The following is a 21,483-nucleotide window of genomic DNA, read 5'->3' on the forward strand; positions in this document are numbered from 1 at the left end:
GTTTCTTTGGCTGATTGGAGCTGGAGAATGGCGATAAAATAGGCCATTTTCGAGAACCGGCCTTCAGAGTGAGGAAGTCCAGAAATGAAGTCCAAAGGAATGTCTGATCATCGAGACCCTACCCCACCCAAATGTCAGAAGGCAGAGGTTTCCAATGAGAGCCAGAAACAGAGGTTCAGGTATACAGAAATAGTCAGGGTAACAGGGATTCAGGCAGTCAGATCAAAAATAGATCTTCATGTACAAGAGTGCTAGAATCATCAATAAGAGACCTAAATCCTCTATTTTTTACCCATAGATCTCGCAGAGCTAACTTCAAGTATTGTCTCATAGAAATAGGCCATGTTCCAAAGGCCTATAAAATAGCTATAATCAAGCCGCTACTTAAAAAACCTCGTCTTGCCCCAGATGTTTTAGCCAATTACAGACCACTATCTAATGTCCTTCATCTCTCCTTCTCTCTTTTGTTTCTAAAATATTTAAAAAAGTAGTTGAAAAGCAATTATGTGACCATCTGTAAAGAAATAATTTTAGATAATGGACTTGTCTCTATACTTGTTCTGTTAGATCTTAGTGCTGCTCTCGAACCCATTGATCATAACATTTTATTACAGAGAATGAAACATGACATAGGGATTAAAGAAACTGGACTAGGTCCGTTTAAATCTTATTTATCAGAAAGATAACAATTTGTTCAGGATAATGATGATCTCCCACACACACCAAAGTTAGTTAGGGAGTTACACAAGGCTCTGTGTTAGGACCAATACTTTTTACTTTATATATGTCTCCTTTAGGCAACATTAATAGAAAACTGATGACACCCTGCTATATCTATCTATGGAACCAGATGAAAAAAATCAATTATCCAAACTTCAAGCATGCCTACCAGACATAAAGGCCTGAATGTCGTACAATTTCCTTAATAAATCTACGAGGAACCCTTTGTTATGTTTGACTAGGATTTGTCCTTTACCTCATATACAAAACAAAATCTCTAGAACACCTAAGGAACATTCCCAAAATTAGGAGCATCCTGTCTCAAAGTGATGTACTGTGATGATCTACTTTATAGACTTTAATATGTAAAGTGCCTTGAGATGACTTTGTTGTGAATTGGCACTATATAAATAAAGTTGAATTGAATTAAATTGAATTTTCCTAATATATCAAAAATAGTCCTCAGAATTGCTCCACTGTTTGGTGCATTATATAACAGTGCTCTTTCTCATTCATCCATGTCAGCAGTGAAACTAGGTTCTTCCCGCATACACGTGTGCTCTTACTCTCTCTCTCTCTCACACACACACACACACACACACAAACACTTCAAGCTAAAATTTGCCATGAAGAGGCTCACTATGCAAGCCCCATACTGCAAAACAGTCTTTTATCAGCACCAAGCACAATGACTGAAGCACCAATTTTATCAGTGCTAACCACCAGTCTCATTTCTAACTTCACCAACTATAAACATCCTAAATAGCTTTAGCCTGCCTACGCTAACAAATCAACACAAAGATCGGTTACACAGTATGTTGATAAGCACAGAACAAATAGCATCAAGAAAGGCACAGCAGCTCATTATAGGCCTACACAGTATGAATGAATGATCACACAATCGCTTGCATTTATTAAATTATTCATCATCAATGGCTCAGCGGCCAATTGTTAACACAGACACAGATTACAGTAGGTGCTTTCCAACATATGACAGGTAACTATTACAGTGCTATGGATTTTAATCTCTGGCCCAATTTATTTTACAAAGAAACCTGTACTCATCCATTTGAAGATCATCCTACTGAAAAGAACCTGCTCCTTTATAAAAGCTTGAACTGAGAAAACGGACATACAGCTCCCATGCAAGGTACTGTATTACAAAAGGCACGGGGAGCAAAGTCATGGGAGAATTCAGTATCTCTCAGCAGGCCATCTTGTTCATAATGTTTGAAAATAAAAAAAGGCAACTAAAAAAAATACTTAGTGGTTTGATTTAATAGAAACTGCATGTTAAAATAATCAAAACATAAATTAAGTCCAAGAATCAAAACACAAGTATTGTGTGCATGGCCTATATAGTAACAGTTATGTATTCTATTCAGTTCCTCCAGGATTTTGGGATCTTTTGTGTAAATGTTTCTAAAAATAAAATCGAGAAACATGTCACAATGTTTAAATGAGATTTTAAATTGCAAGGATGTACAGAATTCACAGAAGACTGGTTTAATTCATTGTAATATCATCATTGCAAATTCCTGGATGGACTGTCTATTTAAAGACTACACAGTGAGGGTGGTTTACTACAGCCCCAGTATTTTAGCCAGCACAAAAAGGCTGCCCAGGGGCCACAGTATTACATTTTTGAGATGAGATAAACTACTCCAGAAAAATATTCTCAAATTACACTTGGGTGTATTACATATATTTTTCATAAAATACATGTTTCTAATGATATATTTTGAAGTCTCATTTGCGATTCTTGTCTCATTAATTGCCTGCCAATCAAAATATCATTCATTACATAAACTGTCACAATGACCTACAATTGTCTGAGCCTGCCATGAAAACTGTTCTTGATTTAGTCACATTTAGAAATGTTTGGGAAGCCCTGTAATAGAAGGTCCTAAATATGCTTCTCATTATAAACCCGATGGCCTCCAGTCCCCCATTGGTGCATAGTTATGCCAGTAAGCCGTGTGTAAGTAGCCCTTTGCTATTAAAGTTGATCCACATTGGCACCAATTTTCATTATCATGTATTAATAGCAGATCATATATGTAAAAAGTATGATAATTCTATGTTTAATTTTTAAATTACTATTAGTAAGTAATGTTAGAAGTTATTAGTATTTAGGGAGTCCCTTTTTTAGTCAAACCCAAATGTCCCATGCTGGATAATCAGGACTTTAAAGCTAATGTTGATCCATTTCAGTTTCTTCAAAATTCTTCTGTATACACGGATCACCCACAACTTTCATACCACTGAGAGGTGAATAACATTGATTATATTGTTACAATGAAACCTGTCAAAAGATGGGACATGTTATTCAGCAAGTGAGCTGTCTGTTCTGGAAGTTGGTATGTTTATGGAAGAAAGAAAAATGGGCAAAAATACTTTATCAAGGGCCAAACATCTGGGAGCAACTTGGGGTTTAGTGGCTTGCCCAAGGACACTTCCACATGTAGAGCAAGATACAAACTGCTGACCCTGTGCTCCATGGATGACTGCCTTACCCACTGATCTACTGCCAGCCGCCATCTCTTGCACTCATTTCCACGATGATTGATATTGGTAAACTAAAAACAGGTGTCCTATGTGTGTTTTTATAAATCTGCTGAAAAAAATGGAGTATGCTCTTTTTGTCTCTGTTTTAGTCACAGAAATTTCATCTGTCCCCAGATTCGGTGGGGTGTTCCTGGTACGCACTCATCAGTACCTATCGAATTTGGTCCCAGGAAGGACAAATGCTGAACCAGTGACTGGGTCATGAGCACCCAAGGCTCACGGATGCATATGGGGAGTAAAAGTAGGCATGTTGAATTTTGCTGCATATGGGGCTGGGTAGCCGCAGAACTGTCAGCGTGCCCATGCTGGCTTTAAATTTGTGTCTGATTAGTCTCCTGCTATAATTTCAGCAGTTACCATGGTCACATTCTGAGCCATGGCGGCAAGTTCAAAAGGTTGAACCATCGTAAACTTTGAATACAGTGGCAAATAGCCAAGTGGCAGCTGCCCTCCCTCTCCTTGCTGTTGCTGCTGACCTCACTGTGTTTGCACAGAAAATCATGTGGGTGGCAGCAGCAACCACTCACTGTCTGAAAGCACCTTTACTTTCCAGTGTAATGGGTCATTGTTTTTTATTTCATGTACAATCTCAGGATTTATCTGCATCGTCCCAGTGGCTGAAAACGGTTTAGCCATGCAGAGTTTGCTGTTTACATTGATTAGTATACATGTTTCAAAGGGACTAGACCATATCAATACAGTATATGACAGTGGCACCAATGCTGATGTATCTCATTCCTGATACACCAACAGACTTTTTAATTTTAAAGCAATGTTCTGACATGCATGACTCTTTGACATCGTTCATTGTCAGCACGCTTGTCTGAGCTCTTCATAAAAAAGTTGTTAAGCACAACTTAATTTCACCTTCTTGTCATGAGAAAAAATAAAAAAACCTCTTAGGGGTACTGGCATGAAAAGAGAACACTATCCTGTCATTTGTAGACACTCTGTGCAACAGCGTGACGTTTACCATCCTGCCCGCATACGTTTCTCGTTCCGACACCTTTCTTTCCTTTGAAAGGCTGCAGCTAAGATTTCTTACAACGCTACTGTTATTCTCCCATAAAGTAATGACACACACAGAGTGAGACATAAACAGAGTGTTTTCTATTCATGGTATAACCCTGCCCATATAGCTTGTATTTGGCCTTGTCTGCAAATATTACAAAGATAAAAAATGCTTTAGCAATAAGATGTCTGGTCAGCTCAGTTCAACTGCTGAGTAAACGGGAAAAAAAGCCATTTTCTATCAAGATCCTTCTTGTATTTTGAGATATTCATACATATCAATGGATGATTTGCTTTGTATTTTTTTACCTTACTTTTTTCCAAATTCATAACAGTTATGTGAATTATTTATGTGTATATTATTCATATTCAATTTGAGATTCGTGAATAGTAATAAAATATTTGACATCGAGAGATAGACTGCAAAATTCAACATTTTTGTCAAGTAAGTTTTTTGTGTCTGTCTTTCTCTCACTTTCCTCACTGCTCCTACACACACACACACACACAAACAGCAAAAATAAACAACCAAGTTTCACCATTTTGTATTTGCATCCAAAATAAATCAGATGCAGAGGGAAAATCAGATTACTCATCTGCAGCAGGCATACGGAGACGTTCAGTAGCCAGGTTATTCAAGTGCATGTGATCTCATTCCCTGGTTACCAGAGAAACCTGGTTTCCTCCGAATAACCTGGTTACTGAAGTGCATGGAAACAAAGTCGGTGACAAAAAGAATATTCCAAATACAATGATATTACTAAATGTTCTGAGCAGCTGCTGAATCGACCTTGTAGAGATACGGTTTTCTAAACGGCTGGCTTCAAGGTCATGAATAATTTTACTTTTGATGTTCTTCTATTTGTCAGGCAACAGAATTTTAGAAACTTCTTCTTAGAAACTTCTTGGTCACTTTGTATTGGAACTATGGGTCTGAAATAAGAGTCACTGTACTGGCAGCACACAGAAAAATAAGTCCTCTGGGATCCAACAACTGACAAACCAAAAACTGATATCATATACTGAGCACTTTTGAAGAGTGACTTTTCCTACCCCCTGCATCTATTCTGATTCAGTTGAGAATGTGTTGGCATACAGCATTTCTTGAATTGAGTAAGGAATTTTAAAAAAAAACACCTTCTCTTTAACCAGATAAAACCAATTGAGATCGACATCTCATTTTTAAGGGCGACCTGGGCAAGAGTTCAGCAGCACACAACATAATAAATGTTTACAATTTTAAAGACACATTACAAACAATAAGTTGAAAAAAACAATAGTTTAGGTATCGTATACAGTTTAGCATTATAAAGTGCAGTAGCTGAGGACATAGTAACAGTTTAAAAACACAAGCACTGTCCAATCGACTCTCCTTTGGTGATTAGGAAAGAACAGAAGGCTTCAATTTAAATGAGTTCTGATATGTTCAGCTCTGCTTGGAGATTATCCCAAGCAGAGGGAACGGCAAAACTGAAAGCTTGCCTCCCCATTTCAGTCCAAACACGAAGAACACGGAGATGATTTTAAATAATACCATATCCAGGGCACCTGATGCATCATCTCTATCATGATACTTCATGTTCACTCTACTGCAGGGGCACGTTTAGGGGGCACTTTTTTGTCTTGTTTTACTGTGTCTTTACTGCGATCACTCGGTCTGCCCCTAGAGTCCACCTATGCATTTACTGTAGAACTAGTAACAATGTATTGTATCAAATTAAGACTATTTGTATAGTTATTTAGTTGGACTCAGTTTTTTTTTTAAATCTTATTTTGTTTCAATAGTTGCTTCCTTGTGTGTGATTGTAACTTTCTGGTACTACAGTCAGATGCTTCCCATTTGGAGGTCACTGAGATGTAAAGGTTTTACCCTCTTGTTGACTCAGAGTGCTCTATGTCAGTCTGAAAGACGGTAAAATAATCTTTTTTTACACGTCTTCAATCCCTTTATCTAAAGTGATGTTCTTAAATACCAATTTACTAATGTAACCCAATCAGCTGTCATTGTGTACTATTTAGGGTTGACATGACATGGTCACCTTTTATTACCAGAAATTACAGAGATATTTGTTTTTTTTGGCCTAGCATTAAAACCTGCCACATCAAATCATAGCATTTAGCAGCGTGACCCATCACAAGCTCTCAACATATTATTAAGCTTCACTGTTTGCACCTGATGTAAAATCTGTACTATTTTCATATGGTTTTCATGGCTGCAAAAAATGAGTTCAGCCTTAGTCAAGCCTCACTTGCACACCATATTAATATCATTTGTCATTTCTCTTTTTTAATAACTCGCTCAATATTAGCAAATTAAATGAGCTTATTTCACTCCCTTTCCCTTAGAAACTTTTGTGAAAGATTATAGGTTTCTATGGTTGACAAGACAAAGCAGGACAAATAAATCAATACAAAGCAAATGAAAGCAAATTGAATCTATTAAAGCAAAATTACTGGGAGGAAAAAAATAAAAAATCAGCTGAACGCAACGTAACCCACAGAGTCACAGCTTCAGACAATTAATGACACCGGGAACCAAAAGTTGCTGGCTCATTAGGCTTGGCCCGGCCTGTGCATGCGAACAAGGCCACGGGCCACACCAAAGCAGACCAGAACAAACCAGTCTGCTTTGCTAAAGCAGAGCTGCAGCCGCGCAGCCCTGCAGGCCCCATAGGGATGAAGCCTTCTACCTGCAGCCACTTGAGGCTAAACACCAGGGATGTATTTGATTTAGAAAAAATGTTGCCCTGCAAAATAAATAAATAAATAAATAAATTAGAAAAGATGAGCTTCGCTGTAGCTGTCTCTTTCCCCTCAGCACCTTCCACGTCCCTGCACTTCCTACTGTACCTGAGGAATGCCAAGCAGTAGGGTGCTAGAGAAGACCTTCAGATCAGTGTGAGCTAGCGAGGGGGCTCTCCTGGGCAGCAATGAGTAATTAGCACTAATTAGTGGCAGTGATTAACCGCACTGAGGAACGTGGGGGCCGGAAGGGAGCAGATTGATAGAGCTGGCCCTCCTAACCCATAGAGGCTCTACTGCATCTTAAGCAGTTGGGGTTGCTGGCTGTGGCTGCCATCCAGATGCTACTATGGTCATAAATAAAGGTGACAAATGCACTGAGCATACATGACGCCATTTGAACAACTGGGAGGTGAAAGCTGATCTGTGGCTGCTGAAGCAAAAGTCTCAAATCAAGAGTTGTCAGTTCATTACACCCTTAGGCACAGTTACTCAAATGGTGTTCCTTGGGTTGAATTGGCGCCTTAAGTCATCCTCGAAAGGTTCTTTGTGTTCTTTGAGTGATTGTGAGAAGTTAATTAAAAACAATATTGACTTATTCATTCAATTAATGCGCGACTTTCCACCAATGACAGAATCAATTATTGGTTATCAGTTATCAGTTGTGTGCTGACAGAATGGAAGGATATGGCAACAGGCACAATATACACACTATGATTATATGTACAAAAGAATCCAAATGATTGGGAGAAATCCAGTTACATACATTAGAAAATCAGACAACACACCTACAAGCATAAGCACAACAAAGACACATTCGATTAGATACTTACACTTACTTACCTACTTACATATATAATTGTACTGCTCAGAAAACCTGACGTATTTCCACATTAAGGAGCAAGACATGACAATTTAGAGTTTCAATAAAATTACTTTGATTGTGTATTTCTAGTTGTATTGATCAGAGGTGTTGTGCACCATGCTGTTGCACATGGCAATAGAACAGAGAGCCAAGTGTGAAAAAATATTTGTACAAACTGAAGAGTGACTCTTAGGTCACAAATTGGTGTTAGCAAAAATGTGAAAAATGAATTCACCTATCTCTGACTATTTATCCCTTCATTAAAAAATGTCAGTGTACATTCCATACAGTCTATGGCACACTCACATTCAGCTAGCAGGTTTTAGCCAGTACTGACCATTGTACTTGGGAAAAATGACAAATGTCTCCAGGAGCAGGTGTATTTTCAAGCATCCATCCTGATATTTAGGACTAATATCTTTTGGCAAACACTAAAATTAGACTCCAGGGTTTGATTACCTATAATTACAGGCCTCAGTGCTCAGTCAGCATCTCCAGTGAGAGAGTTTGTTATTTCTGAATGTAATTTCATTATAAATTGAATATCTATAGTTTTTGAACTGTCAGATAGAAAAAGCATTTTGAAGACATCACTTTGGCATTGTCATGATTTTCTGATTAATTATGATTTACATGATTAATTAGTAATACCAATTAATGATACAGTAGAGTACAACCACCTCATTGATTTTCTATTAACCAAAATTGTACAGGCACACCTTCTCCATCCATATGTAGAAAAATATGAAATGCTCCAGTCACAGCAAAGGAACATTTAATGGAGCCATATTTCCATAAAAACTAACCTTTCATAGCAGACTGTTAAACATTATTTACTATAAAATTCTGAGCTGGGTAGAGCGAACATTTTCCAAATTATATACTCAGACCCAATACAAAACATGCACCTTACATGGACACAGTGAATCTGAGTTTCTTTACATTTAGCATATGGAATGTCATTGTCAGTTGAGGGGAAACAAAGATGATTTATAAACAGTCTGTTCCCTTCATTTGCCCTATTTTAACAAAAACACAAATCCGGCTAAGTGAGCCACAGTTTCAGATCTTGTCATGAGAAAATAAATGTCACTGCTAAAAATTTAAATGTAAATATCTCAAGCAGAGCTCTCCCTATCTTTATTTGACACACACATGCTAGTTTCTCCACATGGCTTGAAAACAAATGACATGATAACTACACAACAGAGCCAGGTTGAGAAGCTATTTGAGCTTTTGTGACAAAACAAGCAGGATTTGTGGCGCTTGATTTTAAACATCAATGACTTTAATTAGTGTCATTCTACAATCACCAATAATAGTCTTGAAATGCACGGGCGCTGCCTCTGACAGCCGCACACATCTGTAACGAAGCAGGGGGCTCTTAACAAGATAAGCCCTGAAATCAGCAAGCCTGAAGGAACATTACCTGAACAAGAGTGCTGATGGAAATGACTGTAGTGTCAGCCTGCTGACACCTGGCTGTTGTCACCCTTCTTATGGTGAAACAAGCCACCGACATGAGTAGCACTACACTGGATAATTCCCTACTTGTATAGCTGAGACAGAGATCATCCCTTTGTATGTAAATGATTCATTTAAATCTGTGGATATCCGGTAAAGGATATAAGAAAGAAAAAATATTTTTTTGCAAAGAAACAGATTAAACAGGGGACTTAAATCCTATCTGAGGAAGAAAAACACTGTCTGCCTTTTTCAGTCAACAAATCCCATTAAAAGAGCAAAACAAATAAAGTGCTAATATGTGTCTCTCTAGCTGATAAATTTTGATGGTTTTTTTAGCATTTCTTATCGATGTTGACTCAGTGGCTGAGTTTTAAAGTTGATTCTGGCATTTGAAAATGTAGTTGCTGATCTTGAGGCTGCGATTGCATTTTTGTCTGAGCATTTTGAAGACTTCTTGTCCTTGCCAAATCAAAAGATTCTCAGGTCTGAGAGATTCATTTTTTAATTTATGAGCTTGCAAGAAGCATTTCGTAGTGTTGAGGAGCTCTGATTTGAAGCTCCAGAACAGGGAATAAATGGTTGCTGAGCCAAATTTCTCAGTCACCCAGTAATCAAGCACATTTGTTGCTATTGTAAACAAAACTCAAAATAATTTCCTTAAAACAACTAGGTAGCTTATTTTTTTATTACTATTACTCAAAAAAGATGGAAGATAACATTATAAAACCTTCTTCTTCTTCGAGTCTATGCCGACACCAATTGAAGGAATCTGCTAATCAGAAGCTAGCAAAGTGCTGACGGGGGAATGATCCAGGCTCTAACTTTAAGTATTAACGTTTGTTCAACTTAAAGATGTTAATTAACACACTGATGCCTTTCTTATTTGGAATATATTGATTGCTTAAGTAATGAAATATTACTCAATATTTTGAATAATATTTCAGGATGTGTCCATTAATGCCCATAGAGGTTACAGTAACTGTCACGCTTTTGGTTCCTGGCACAAAAATGGCGGTAGGTGTTACATTATTTTTCAGTTAAAGTATTCAGTAATTTTCGAGGTTTGCCTAGGTTTAGGCATGCTGTAAACAAATTAGAATTGGGTCTAGGCATTAACTAAGATGGTTAAGGTTAGAAAAAAATCCTTGTTTCCAGTCATATGACGTGCATCACAGCATGACAGTATAATTTGTTTTTTTATGGCTGCTGGTACAATCAAGTTACAATACATAGTTGTATTCTACATGAGTGTCCTCCTGTAGATAAATAGTGCACCCAGTCAAAATATTGTCAGCCTTTAAAGAGATGCGGGAATTTGCTTCAATTCAAATGTCTGTATGACCTTGGCTGCTAACTGACTTGGTTGAAGCACACTTTTTAATAGCTGCTCTCTCTTGAGGTACATTTCACTCAGAATAAGGCTGCTGGAGGGCAGAGTATGCTGTACGCTATATATATGTGTGTGTATAGGGAGGCTTATGTGTGAGTTTGTGCTCTGAGCTTTGACTGCTTTTGGAAACAGAAGATAGTGTTCTCACAATGCCTGAGATATTGACTGGTTTCAATTTCCTCCGATCTGACAGCAAATATCATCTGCACCTTTGAATAAAGGTGGCTATTGTGCAGAGGCATTACTGTAAACATCAACGCATCCCTTTCAAATCAAATGCACCTAACAAACCAAGACCTTTACCAAAACCCAGTGTATGACACAGAATATTTCATACAGAAGATTCACGTGTTGCATTATAATTAGCTGCAATCACAGCCAAAGTGGCAGTAACATGATGTAAACACAGCAGAAGTAAAGTCATGCTGCATGGTGTGAGCACTGTTGGTAAAAGAGAGGAAGAAAATGTTGAAGCGCAGTGGTGACATTCATTGAATTACATGTTGACAGCTCTGTGTTAGTGAAGAAATGAAAGCAAAATGAGATTTTCAAAAGTGAATATGGGGTATGACGGTATTGCTTTCTCCACATTGTCAAACTTGACAGTGCTATTACCATCACTATAACATCAGGTGCTGGCATATGGTATTCAGTTAGCAAAAATCAGCTACCTCGTTTGAATATTGATTATATTCCAGCCAAAAAGATGACTTACACCACCTACATTTTAAAAAGTGGTAATAAGGCTAAAGTTGCAGTAATAGGGGAAAGAGAAAATTGTGAAGGAGCTTGTTAATATGACGCTGAAATGTAAGGTTTAAAATTTTGGAGATTTCATATAATTTTCTGTGGCCAAAACTGAATTATTTGCATTTACTAAAAATGCAAGAGGAAAACAAAAGTTAACTATTTAAAATGACGTTTTCCCCAATTATTTTCAGAATTCAAGGATAACTTTATACAAGTGATTTCGTTTGAGGTGGATGTTCCTACAATCAAAACAATGTTTAAAACAAAACAAATTTTAGCAAAAATAACACTTGACATTCTTATTCATTGTTTTCTTCTTTAAAGCATCGACAAGCAATGAATTTAAATTCATGTGTGACATTATTATATATGTTACATCCAGTCACAGTTAAAGAAGAACCCCTGCTGGTGTAAGAAAAGTTTCCACATTACTGAGTCTAAATATTTAATAAACTTTAATTATATAAACAAAAAAAAAAATCATTCTGGTGTCTTGTTTATTAAAAAATTATATATTAATCACAGATGAAAAGCAAAAAAGTGTTTTTTTTTTGTGAACATCTATCTAGCTAAGACAAGGTAAATAGGCAAGAAAAAAAAAATCTAAGTATCCTGATACTGTAACTTAACAGCGAAATAATGATTAAAAATATAGGGAAGATGAAAAAAAAAAAATCGCCAGTACAAAATGGATGAGAGAAATAAATGAGCTTAATGTGCCTAGAAAATGGATTAATCTTCTGAAATGAAATTAAATCCAGCAAAAGGGTACTTTATCATGACAGCATGTGAAGAATAGCAAAAATACTAAGTTAAAAAAAAAGGTATAACTTTTATAAGCGAGTGAAGACTTTTCAACTACAAGGTTAAAAAACTCATCACAAAAAGACACATGACAAAGTATTACCATTACTTACTATTTCAGGATTCAGTGTGTGATATGTATCTCTTAATTAAAGATTTGTGTTGTCGCTCTGCTCTAATTAGTTAGCTTATTTGTCGTTTTGCACTGGGAATCGTGTCAGCGACTTAGAAGTCGCTGGCCTATTCATTTTTTTCAGTCCCTGAAATCTGTGAAAACAGCAGTAGCTCCACTGTTTAGGAAGCTCAAACTAGTCATGAGCTGTAATGCCAGCCGCTTTGACAAACATCAACCCACTGAGCCAATGAAAGTACAGCAGAACATCGAGCCTCTTCTGTCATGTCCCTGAGAAATCAGCATACTGAGCATCTCTGGCAGTGTGTTCATCACTCCAGAAAACAGGTAGCCACGAGAGAACTGAGAGACAGTCAGTGTGTATAACCACTTCATCAACCAAGCGCATCACCTTTCTGGTATTTATTTGCTTATTTATTTATTTTCTTCTCAAAATGTAGGGAGTGGCAAGGTTTTTCTTTGCTGGAATAAAGGAGCCTCAGACGAAAGGCGTTTGGAGAACAGCGTTTCATTCTTCACAGATGTATTTAATACTTAAAACTATCACTGCCAACTGTGGTGGAAATCTTCCATCAAGCTACAATAATTAAACTGTGAGCCTATGATTAAGATCTAATGCAGCTCAACGAGAGTCACTGAGTCAAATCATTGGCCAAATGCCTTTAAACTGAAAGAACTTAGTCAACGTCACTGTCTATAGCTGTGTTGCACTCATTGTGAGCTAGTAGACAATCAAATTGCCTGCAATAATACAAGAATATCTGAAACAAATTGCCCCTGGCAACAAACTGAGCCCATTATCTGATCAGATTTGACCACACATTCCTCAGTCCATCCAGCTGACAAAGACTGCACAAGTGGGTAATGTGCCAGCTGCCACTGACCTCAGACCGGGGGAGCACTTCCCAACACTCAGAGACTCTTCTTTCCTCCCACTTTAGAGTTCTTAAGTCAGATCCACAGTGGAGACTTCATGAATGAGCCTTAATGTGACAGAGAAATTGGGGATCACTTTCTCTGTCTGGCTCTGCCAACAGTCTGATGATATCGACGACTAGATGGCGTGAAAGCGGGAGACTCCAAAGAGCGGATTAGAGAGGGGAGATAAGACTATCCACTGTAATTAAGCCCTATCTCTGTACAGCCACTGAAGAAAATAAATCACCCTTCAGAGACTGCCAGTGTTGAAATGCATGAACAATTATTCAATAATTAATCGTTATACATGCAGGCTCCAAACACTAATAGGACATATTTTAACTAAAGCATTATAGCACTGTTAAATTAAATCAAGTCTGAATGCATTTAAGATCAATGTAATAGATCACCTATTTAACCTTTTTAATCACTCTAATGTAATTGTATTAGCTTCGTTATCGAGGTTTTTATGATGTGCCTTATGTTAATTTCCCATTCTAGCCATGTATAATTAAGAATGGAGATATTTAGGGTGTGGTACACACATGCTACATGAACCCTTAAGCAAGGCCCTAGAGGAAGGTGCCACTCATGGCCACAGTAAGGTCCTGGTGCTGTTACAGGATGAGTACAACACGAGATCAAATAACCTCAGGATGTATTAAAGTTGCTATTTCAGTGATGTTATCAACTTACTGTATAGAACATACTGCTGCTGGCATTGAATTGAAATTTGTTGTACTGTTATGTGGAACATGATATCTGCAAGTTTATTTCCTATGGCTTACATAAGAGATTATGTAAGCCTGGCTTTACCATGCAAACCATACATCAGTGACCTACTGAGCCACAGCTCAGGCATGACAATGACATTACATCTGATCATTAAATTATAAGGTACCAGTCATCTTTTTTAGATGAACAAAAATTTGGGGAAAAAATCCTTACGAGCAATTATTGACTGCTACTAGCATCATTTTCATATCACCAGCACTGCGAGGCTAGGGACGGGGATGGGCTGTTGGGGGTTCAGTGTCTTGTCCAGGGACACTTCGATATGTGGTTGGGAAGAGCGGTTGGGCCCCCCCCTATTTTGTGCATGAATTAACAGTATAAAAATAATTAGAGTGTCATTTAAGAAAAATCTAAAATTTATTTTAAGTTAATGAAACAGACATTAAAATCAGCAATATTACAGTTTGCCATCCAGACCCTGAATTGTCAGGTAATTTAGTGTTTAGCAATGAGCTGGGACCCCATCTCATTTTCAAAGGGCCTTCTACTTTTGTTAAAATAACAAATTCAATATCAAAGTAGTGCTAATGAACAGCTCTTATCACAACAAGAGAGATGTTCAAAAGTTATATGCTGCTTCTAAATAATTCTATTTTTTTCTTTAAAAAAAAGGCAGCTTCATCTTTTCAAATTTCTTCGGCAAAACACTTGCATATGCAGTGCATAATATAGCTTGGTTAGGGCTTTTCCACATCCATATTAGGCAGTCACATGTACAGTAAAATGATATTAGTCATAAATAAAATAGAAGTTCTGTTTGAAATGACTGGAACAAAACAACTGTAGCTCGCTTGATCTTAAGGTAACTGTGTGAGTTCTAACTATTGTTATTATCAGTAGTAGTTGTTGTGTTGTTTTACAGGATATACAGTAGCTAAATGGTAATATTTTGTATTAATTGAGCTTATTGGGATTTTTTAGATTTAAATGTTCTGAACACATTTTGCCGAACTCTGCTTTTAATTGTGTTACTTGTACATTTTTTGTAATAAATACGGCTTGTTATATTAGTAATTTGGATAATTGGCGTAAAATACAGCATACAAGCTTTTGTACAAAGTCCAAATGAAACTAACATTTAGTTAGCAAGTTACTTGCTGAGAAATCAGTAGACTGGTGTTGTTTTAGTTCTCCAATAGGCTTGCATTTTATGACTGGCAAAAGTTATTTAGCTGGGAGAATATTCATTAGACATTAGACATTGCGCATTAAAGATATTGATCCCCAGTTTGAACCAGTTGGGAAGCCATCATTGTTAGACATTGCTCAGTTCTATCTATGTCTTCTGTTTCCAATTCTGTGATTCACACAGAGCAACTTTGCAGTGCTGATGTTAAACAATTATTACATATTATGTTGAGTTTTGACACTGTGGTCATAAAGGAAAGAGAAAGTTCTGACTACACCACACTGCATTCTGTATTGTGGGACAGGCACAGTACTGAATATGTACTCACTGCCTGCTAATAAGCAAGGGTTGAAAAAGAAATATCTAATCCTAGCAAGCTACCCTACCTAGCCATCAATTTTCAAGTGGGAGCAAATTTACCAGCATAATGGCTGAAATTCTGTAAACAGACAATTTATATACGTTGATATTTGATGCTTTGGGTACTCACTGTTGCAGGCTGTTAGATGTAAGTCAAATGTTTCCATAGGAAACGTCCATCTGGGGCTTGACACTGATACTGTTTCTACAAAAATGTGGAGAACTGTTTTATCCCATATGGTAGAATTAATGAGGTTTAGATTTCCTATTTCATTATGGTTTGTTTTACTCACAGAACGTTAAGCGAATTCGAGCAGTGCTTCGACTCATCTTTATTTATTGTTCTAATGTTTGAAGGAAAATGTTGAAACATTTTAAAGGCCAAAGTAGTAGAAGTGATTCCTTACAAAAAGCTCAACTATTTAACTATCCGCTGGCCTTGATTTTATTCTGAGACCATTCAAACTCTGTTCTAAAACTTTTTTTTTTTGTTTCCACCTTACCCTGAGGCAGTTGCTGAGTTTGGTAGAAAGAAGGACAGAGAAGCAGTTTGCCAGGAGCATAGAATCACTACATTTAAGTTAGTGGCTGCTTGACTCCTCTGGAGAATGACAACCACAAGGAAACAAAGACGGCATGATGGTTTGACTGACAGCCTTTTATGTCTGTTCGCTACAAGGTCAGATATGACCTTAAATAGAAAACAGATGTGAGTGATCCTGAATTTCTTTAAGAATGCCTTTTGTGTATGAATCAACACTATATGTTTTAGGAAAATGAAGATTATGAATTGTGAGTGGTGGTGAGAAGGACTCCTCCAAAGTATCGACATCAAAAGGGGAAGCCAAATAGCAGCAGAGTAGAATAATCTAAATGTAATTGTGTGACTGCTGGCATGCTAACTTCAACCTTGTCTCATAAATGCCATAAGGAAGAAATGTTCTCTGAGGTTAATTTCATTATATTATCAAGAGAATTAGGGCAATTACCAACAAATGACAAAAGGGCTATTCACTACCAATTCTGAGGATAACTGACCGTGCTATGTCCTCTCAGCAGGTGGTTATTCATAATACAGCAGGTGATTCATATGAATTATTTCCTACCTGTCATTCACTTAGCTCTGCCGCCTCAGTCTGTCCAAGTAATTGTAGTCCTGTAGATTTCACTTTGGCACCTTCAGCGGGATTCTTGGCTGACCTTCCTAGGTTCTTCCTTCCAGCAATTATCTGTGAACATTTTGGAGCGAGAAGGAGCGTAAATATTCAAGTGGAAATCCCAAAACAGACACTGTTTAATTAGAAGCCAAATATAATTACACACAGTAAGTCGTTGTTTTCCTGCCAGGTCATTGATTTGAAAAATTGATCTACAGACACATGTTGCAAAAATAGGTCAGGAATATGGATAAAGATGAAAAAGAAGCCCACACCTTGTTTTTACCTCAAAAAAGCCCACAGTACACTTGCCATTACACAAATTGTTATCCTGTGAATCCTCTACAAAACACAGAACTATATCATAGTCTGTTTTCAAGCAATGTGTCACACTACCACACTTTGGTATTTTCCACATAAGCTTATTCAATATCCCGGTGATAAAAACCAGCAGGACCTCAATTTGCTTTTGAACATTTAATCTCCAAAAGAAACACTTCCACACAAAGCAACAAGAAGTAACAGTACAGGGTCATTTGGCGCACATGAAGTATTGGTAAAATGAGTTACCATGGCGACTAATATTCCCGCAACTAAAGACACATGGAGTGGCATTTTGAATGAGTGAAGCAAACTGTGGAGCCTGAAGATAATAACCTTAGACAAAGAGAAATAATGTCAACAATTCTCGCCACAAAGGGCTCAAACCTGTAATCAACATGTAAAAGGTGGAAGACATTGTAGACATAGTCCCTTACATAGTACAGCATCATCAAGGCAAATTCATTTGTTTCTTTCTGTGAACACTGAAGATATTTAAGATTAAAATTTGGATATCAGAAGAAAGCAAGAAGAAATAAAAACAAGCCATTTTGAATCTGAGAAAAGACGGGGGAAGAACAGGCATTTTTGAAATGTTTTGAAAAAGAAATAAACCAATGGTGTACTGAGCAACATGGGTCAACCATGGAAAACAGCAACAGTTAAAGCCTGAAGAATCATGGAAGATATAAAGAAAAAACAAAACAAAAACAAAAACACAGTCCATGACTGACTATCTTCACAGAGCAGGGTAAAGGTGTCATCACTAACCTTTTGAAGAAGACTTAATTCAGAAAATCAGAAACCGTACCACAAAATGCAAAAACCTAATTAGCAGGGAGGATCAGGAAGTCACATTGGAATGAGATCATCAACACAAGTTTTATGAACTGATCAGTCCTTGATCTCTACCAACATAATAGAATGTAAAATGTGTTTACCACAATATTGATCAGCAGTTGATGCAGAAACCAAACTATATTTTCTATGTAGCACTTTGGAACAACCAATCACGGGCCTTAATCATTTGTTCATTGTTCAAATCACCTCACTTTTCTGTGGGGAAAAAAAAAAACATTTTGATTGAATTAACTACCCTCAGCTTTACTGCAGCATAGGGGTACACAGTTTGACTCCCTCTGAAACAAACTCTTATATGAAAGCAAATAAAAAAAGTGTAATACTTTGCCTATAAAATAGAGATTTAGACACTAAGTGCTCCTCAGAGGTGACCTTTATTTTGAAGAGCTGTGTGCCATGCTGTGAATTAGCCAACATCAATGCTCCACGAAGGTACGCCTTTGTGCAGCTTGACCTCTAAGTCAACATTCTGTGTGGAATAACTGCAACGATTGGAGGGAAAACAGACACTGCACACACAGCAATAAATGTGTGACAGTGCTCGCTAGAAAACCTCTGATGTCTATCTGCCAGTGAGCCACTGTGGCCACTGTCATTGGTTACAAGGTGAGCCACCTATGTGCTTCGAGAAACATATTGATGCGATCGAGTTGGGATTTTTGCTTATCACCACAATATCAAGTCACCTTGTTCTTTTATTTTTTGTAATCAAAAGTCAACAACGGTGCTATCTAACCCTGATATGGAGCCAATTAAGTCCTTGTCTCAATCTATGGCATTGTGAAGTGCATTCTAATTTGTTGTCAATTCAACCTTTAACTCATTTAAGTCTTGTGTCCTGGCTCAGAGTTGGTGTAGTAAAAGTTTGGGTGCATTTGATTGCCCAATGAAAAGAATTAGCTACAGATCAAGTAAGTAATGTTCTAGGTTGAATCTGTATTTATTTGGACAGGTTCACAGGTGTACACAGACTCACATTTGCCTCCATAAGTCACTAATTTATCAAAGCTTTGAGGGAGAAGGTGAAATTATTGACACACAGAGTTACAGCTAAGCCACTTCACATCCCAATCGATCACAGGTCCACTTTAGTACAAGTGGCATTCCTTTTATAAACTACGATTTCCTTGCCCAAACTGACTTTCAGAATCTAGACTCCTGGCTGGTCCCATACAATATCTTCTGTTAAAGTACTGCACAGTACTTTTGTCTTCCTCTGGTCTTCAATCGAGACTCAGTCAGTTTGAGAATGTTTCTAGCTCAGTGCTTGGCTGGTGGAAAAGCAGGAAACAGATGGCTGGCTATTTCTGGATGGTACTACAGAGTGAGCAGCCCAAATAAAGTGTTCTTTTACAGGATCTTAGTGTTTTTGTAATGCCTGTGCAGGGAACTTCATAACGACCTGGGCCAAGAACTTGTAAATGGCCTGTGACAATAAAATTATAAAAGAAGGTTCTGAAGGTATTTGACATTATTATACTGAATTAAATGGCTCCCTCCATACTTTCCTTAACTCCATCTAATCCTTCCCTGGAGAATACCTATTAACCTGGACCAACACTCTGCTCCCCCTGATGAGGCTGCAGACAGGCCACCTCTATTTGGTTTCCTGATCTCTGTCACTCAAACGGTCACATAATTATTGTGTGTCTTCACAGGTTACAAAGCGGATATTAGCCGTATTGTAAGCAGACATTAATTACATGAGCAAGTGGAATGAGTTAATAAGGCTGTTTAAAAGACTTCTGAGGATGCACCTCCAAGGACGGTTACCATGGAGTCCTGTGTATGGATAGAACACGAATGAACCAGACTGTTTATGTTGGATGTAAACGGCACAACGATAAGCTCATCCATGACATGACCGTGACACCATGACAGGTGTTGACAGTCTGAAATTACATTAATCCTTATCTCCTCATTATGAAATGTGTGACTACATGTAGATGTAGCAATGCCTTATCGAGGTATGGTGCTTTGGCTGAATTTGAATTGATTTCTATTTATCTGGAATCCATTGCAAATTCCTCTCATGGCCGGCAAGGCAGGAGGCAGTGGCTGCTGCTCACAGGTCAAGTCAGATTCATCTCAGGCCTATCTGATCAGCTCATCCCAGACCTGTGTGCTATGTGGGAGAAATAGCACATTTTAGATTACAGCACTCCCTCTGAAAGCCTTCAGCTGTAGTGCACATCTTTCAATAGTTTGGAACATCGCATTCATTTCATCTCTGGTTGCTTCTTTTAAAAGGCTATCCCACAAAGTCCCATCAAGAGGAGGTTCAAGGGCAAAATAAATCAGCAATGACATGTCCCATCGTTGTTATGTAGGGCACAGAGGTCTCCTGTCTGCAGCGGGAGATCAGGTTGAGAGATCCCCTTTGTGTCTAAAGGGGGATCACATTAACGGCCTGACTCATTACATTAATAGCAGTGCCACTGCCGAAACATGAATAATGCCATTCCCTCTGTGAGGAGGTTAAAAACCAGTCTGACATCGTAAAAAGCATCAGACTATTATTAAGTATAAATCCACAAATGACACACACTGTCCATACAGGAGGTGCAGACATATTTAGAGCTGAGTCAGTGTAGTTTGTTGAGTCCATTAATGCTGGATAAAAGATGATATGAGTAAAACCCATTGTTTAGATTTCAATGAAATATGGATGAAAAGCACCTGGTAATAAAAAATCACTAGGCCAAGACTTCCTGGCAGATCAGTTGAGTAGGTGTAAGATCCTGCATTTGAATCTGCCCTGGGACCATTGCCACATGCCTTTTCATGTTGTTGTCAAATGAAGCAGAAATGACAGAAATATAATCTTCAAAAAATGTCTAGGCTGCAAATGCTTTGCAGCACTGTGCCCTTCATTGTTATGAATTGCAGGAATGTTTGTGGCAGCTCTACTAGATCAGCAGAATTTGGAAATTCTTCAAAAGCTGAATCTCCTCTAACCTCCCCCCACCTATCAGGCACCTTCTCCACCTACCCGAGCACCAGGGGATCTGTCACAAATCAAGGATGGGAAGGTCAATAAAAGCAAACCATGCCAGACTCTCTGATACATCAAAAGTTCCCTCAGCAGCGCTCAACACACTGCCTTCCTTCCCTTCCTACCAATTTAGTGAAGTCCGAGGGGAGCTTTCTAATCTATGCCTCTGAAAGTGCGCTTAATCAACCTCTGATTAAAAAGAAGCATGCCAAGGTGTCCAGCAACATCTTCACTGGCCCCATCTACCCCTGAACTCAAACAAAGCAGAAGGAAACAAGATATATCTGTCCCGACAACCTCCTGTGTCCGGTGTGTTTCTCCTGTGTTTCTCAAATGTCTTAAGTCTCCTTGGTGTTGTTGTAGATCCTTCATTCATTCCACATCCACTGATAGCAAACACAAAGCAAACATTTAGCTCCTTCTAATTTCTTTGCTCTTCTTTTCCCCTCACTCTCTATCTCGCCTTTGTCTTTTTTTTTTTTTTTTTTGTTGTTATG

General features: G+C 37.9%; 1 protein-coding gene across 7 annotated transcripts in view; it reads right to left on the reverse strand.

Annotated features, from left to right (window-relative positions):
- LOC137099933 (RNA binding protein fox-1 homolog 3-like) overlaps positions 1-21,483 on the reverse strand; it is a 380,706-nt gene that overhangs the window by 323,785 nt on the left and 35,438 nt on the right. For all 7 annotated transcript variants that reach the window (XM_067477381.1, XM_067477384.1, XM_067477386.1 and 4 more), the window contains exon 2: positions 16,759-16,881. The gene's annotated coding sequence lies outside the window, so the exon portion shown is untranslated. The remainder of the gene's footprint in view (positions 1-16,758; positions 16,882-21,483) is intronic.

The sequence above is a fragment of the Channa argus genome, chromosome 15 (assembly GCF_033026475.1).
Source record: "Channa argus isolate prfri chromosome 15, Channa argus male v1.0, whole genome shotgun sequence".
NCBI lineage: Eukaryota > Metazoa > Chordata > Actinopteri > Anabantiformes > Channidae > Channa > Channa argus.